The following is a 4287-nucleotide window of genomic DNA, read 5'->3' as shown; positions in this document are numbered from 1 at the left end:
TTTCGAAAACTGATTTTCAAGCCATCAGGGGCCAACTCGAGCGGCCTGAAGCGGCCAGGCAAATTTTATGCGTGGTTATAGAATCCGGAGTCTCAATTGTGGTTCTCCCACTGCGTGCGTTATTTTGCTAATGATTCGCGGCCATGATTTACGCACGCGCACACATAATATCGTGCTACTAAAGGGGGCATCCGTTAAGTCTGCAATTCCTGGAATTTTCCGCCCCTACAGCCCCGAAGTTGAAAATTCATCCGAATTGTACTGTATGTAATACTACGAGTGATGTACGATATTTTTTTTTTTTTAAGCTAGAATTTTATGAGATCACTGGGACGTCTCAAATGTGCGTCCTGTATACATACAACTGACGTGGCAGTCATCTGCTTGGGCTGTGATTGGTAATCTCATATAGCGCGAAATTTTAAACGTGGTTTGATCCAAACTAGAGTGCCATCTGGTGTTTTTGGCACTTTAAAAACTAATGACATATCACCAGCTGACACCGTTCGATAGAGACCACAATAGCGATCACTTTTCAGGGGGCGTTACAGGCTCAAACCATGGTGGTTTCGAATAAATGTATATAAATTTGCTTATGAATAAAACTAGTGATAGGTTTCTATGGAAATTAATCTATTTTCCTTGAGAAAAATATTCGTTTTAAAAATATTATCTATGCAATGACAATTGAAAGAAAAGAAGGATCGTTCTTCACGGTTCTCACCCGCTCTCTTATTTCCACTCCAGTAAATATACAATGACAAATATTTTAAAAAGACTGCAAATTTTATGCCAATCAATAATCTATGCTTTGATACCTGCCGAATTTATAAATAAACCATAAACAACAGATTTTTAATGAGCATTGAACAATAGACACCTCTTTTTGCCTCTGTGTTTATTTGGATTAGAGAGTTCAGTTCTGAATTCTAATTAAACGTCAATAATGAGAATGGTTTCAAATTCCGGTGAAGGTAGGTAGCTCCATATTAGAGGTTAATTATAGAATGAGGTAGTTTGTGGGGCAGTAGAGTTTAACCAATCACGTAAATCGATTTTAACTTATAGGCTCTATTTGTAGCAACTGGTCTCTAGGCAAAATAAATACTTTATGCCGTTATTTATTTATATTTATATTTATATAATAAGTATGAAAGAGAAACCCATGCTGTTTAATGACATGCCTCACATTTATGATTGATGCATGTATGTGAAACAGAAAGAAATATACTTTATGTAAAATTAAGGTAAATATATAGACATTTTGTTCATCAATTATTATACAATAGGACTAAACATTGCCCAACGTAGACTCGGTTAAATCTATCTCATACATATTAGTTGTTTGCAAATGTCCCGAGTCGAAATTTTAACCCTACATCAAACCTATTAATTCTGGATAAAACCTCCTTTGGGCCTACTTTAGTCTGCACATCCTACTTTGATTCTCTGAAAGCCTAAGCATTCCGAATTTAGTCCTCCTTTAGTCCTCCTATAATCTCAACTATATTTTTCAAGTCCTTCTTTAACCTCCTACAATCTCCCAGTGCGCAATCAAGTGCGCGTTTAGCCAGAACGAGCGGCGGACATGCGCACTGTCAATGGAAACTTGCTATAGTTAAAAAGACGCACCGAAAGTCGTGCCGAAAAGCCTGAAAAGACACACAAAAGGGAAATAGAAAACACCATAGAAAATGACTGTTGAGTGCTCAATGATTATTATTTTGTTGTGATTCACCACCACAGAAACAGTAGTGCAACACGAGTGTGTAGTCCAGAAAGAAAACTTAACTGGCGCAACCAATATCTGTGCTTTAAACCCAGGAAAAAATTAACAACGCTGCAGAACCATTTAATTATAGAAACAGAAGTCCTTGTGCTCCAAAATGCGAAGAATTCGATAGGACGCGACAAGAGAAACGCTCAATGTAGATTCTCAGGACATCCTCGTTTGAGCCTCCAATGATACAGTAAGATAAGACATGTAAGCTTGATGCAGGTTCTAATTACATCCTACTTTAAGCTTACAAGTGGAGAAAATGAAAATATGTACCATTTGGAAGGCCTAAAGTGGGATGCTAATGTATAGAAATAAGTCCTCCGTAGAGCCTATTTAAGCTTAAGAAATTGCAAACTTTGGAGGCTTAAAGTAGAGTTAGAATTTCGACTCGGGGTTGTAAACGAGAAAGTAGTACATTGCTTTTGATTCGCTTCTTTTTATTTACAGAAGGGATTGTAATTTTTTTAATGTTGCTAACAAAAATATATTTAAGCAAATATTAAATATTACAAATTAGAAAATGTTCAATCCCATGTGTTGGGTTTAGGTACAATTTTTGAATAATTTTTTTAGATTCAGTTGAATATGTAAGTAAAGTAGACGGTTTTAATGACTGGTCAAAATTTAATATATTAATTGGGGCTGAGAGATCTTTCAGTAACAATCATAACGTTTCGATTTACGTTGACAGTCATCTTAAAAATAATCACAAAATAGACAAAGATTAACCTGGTTTTTTCGTACGTAAAGAATTCTTAAACAGGAATTTTTTAGGTACAAAAACAACGATTACTTCTACTTCGTCTCTCAGTTGCTATGTTGAAAATGCAATGCATATGTTTAATTTAGCTGGAACTGTGCGCTTAAAAATAGGCCACGACCGTTTCATGATAACGTCATAGATAATGACAAAACTTGATAGTAAATAATGACAAAACTTTATTTTTTACACCAAGGGATTTAGCTAATTTGACGTATTGAGGAATATCGACGATTTAGCATAGTCACTTTATCCAAAAGCCATGTTCATCTTGGTTATATTATAAGCTAATGCTTACTCTTGTGACGGCAAACAATCCGAGTCGTGGAGATGTTCAGGTCAGTTCAACCAGCCCCCCCCCTCTTAATTTTTGGGTTTTTTATAGCCAACTGAATTGCGGCCCAAATGCGCTCAAACGCGGCACCGATAAAAATGTTTGTGCCACAAAACTGTATGAGTTATATCAGGTGTTACACGGGGGGGGGGGGGGCTGGCGATCATTTTTCAATATATATTTTATTTTATCTGTGTGCACGCAGGCTTACTCGTTAAGAAAAACGAAGTCTAAAACTAAAGCTACAATTCGTAAGTGTCGCGGAAATTAATCTACTCGAGACACTTAGAAGTTGCAAGCAAATACAGTGGCTTTTACTTGATCGTGAGAATACAATTCCCACGTCCGTTCTCAGTCACACTGGATTTGCGCTTTGAGAAGCTAAGAGTAGTTGAAGCTCAGGCTCAACACACTAGCACCTTAGCGTCCTCTAGCTGCTTCCCAGTCCTTCGTCGAGTAGGCTTCCCCGCGTTTCCCGGAAAAGTGTGGGTGCTACGATTCCGCGACTGCACGCTGCGTGGCGCCTGAATGCTGGGCCTAACAATCGGCCTAGTATTTCAGGTTGCTTATTGTAAGGGGATGAAGAGTTACCTTACAGGATTGAGTATGGTTTTTTTATTAATTTTTCAAGTGGCGCATATAAGCGCATTTGAAACCCTATCTAAAGAGACCTTTATAAATGTCTATATAGCAATCTAGGTTATTTGGAAATAACATTGGTTGTTGGATCGGCAGCAAGCGGTAATGAGGGGGTTGATTATGGTTTTTTGTTAATTTTGAAAGAAGTGCATATGAGCGAATTTGAAATCCCATACGAAGAGATCTTTATAAAGCTGTATATTGCAATTTAGGTTATTTTGAGATCTTATTGGATAGTGGATCGTAACAAGTGGTAAACAGGGGGTTGATTATGGTTTTCTGTTAATTTTGAAAGTGATGCATATGAACATATTTGAGAACCTATCCTAAGAGACCTTTATAAATTTTTATGTTGCAATTTAGGTTATTTGGAGATATCATCGGTTGTTTGGATCGTTTATAGTGTTATTTAGGTTATTTATAGATATCATTGAATAGTGGTTCGGTGACAAAGGGTTATGAGGGGGTTCATTATGGTTTTTTGTCAATTTAGAAAGTGGCGCATATGAGCGCATTCGAAACCCCATAGAAAACTCCCTTTATAAATGCGGATGGGAAACTTTTTATTTTGTTGGTCATCACTTCGTAAAATATTGTTACCTCCATATCATGGGTGATTTCCAAACTTTTCAAAAAAAATTATGGTGCACATGAGGGCATTTAAAGACAAATTTGACTGTTTCGATATTATTCAAGGAGTTAGACAAGGATGCGTTATGTCTTCATGGTTATTTATATTATTTATGGACAAGTGTTTAAGAATGGCTCTCTTCG

At 36.8% G+C, this 4287-nt stretch overlaps 1 protein-coding gene across 5 annotated transcripts in view; it reads right to left on the bottom strand.

Moving 5' to 3' along the window:
- Window positions 1-4287, bottom strand: part of LOC117173207 (glucose dehydrogenase [FAD, quinone]-like) — a 164928-nt gene that overhangs the window by 21792 nt on the left and 138849 nt on the right. The gene's annotated exons all lie outside the window — the stretch shown is intronic.

This window comes from Belonocnema kinseyi, chromosome 5 (genome assembly GCF_010883055.1).
Source record: "Belonocnema kinseyi isolate 2016_QV_RU_SX_M_011 chromosome 5, B_treatae_v1, whole genome shotgun sequence".
Lineage (NCBI taxonomy): Eukaryota > Metazoa > Arthropoda > Insecta > Hymenoptera > Cynipidae > Belonocnema > Belonocnema kinseyi.
Note: the sequence above shows the minus strand (reverse complement) of the source record. Positions and strands in the feature narration are given on the sequence as shown.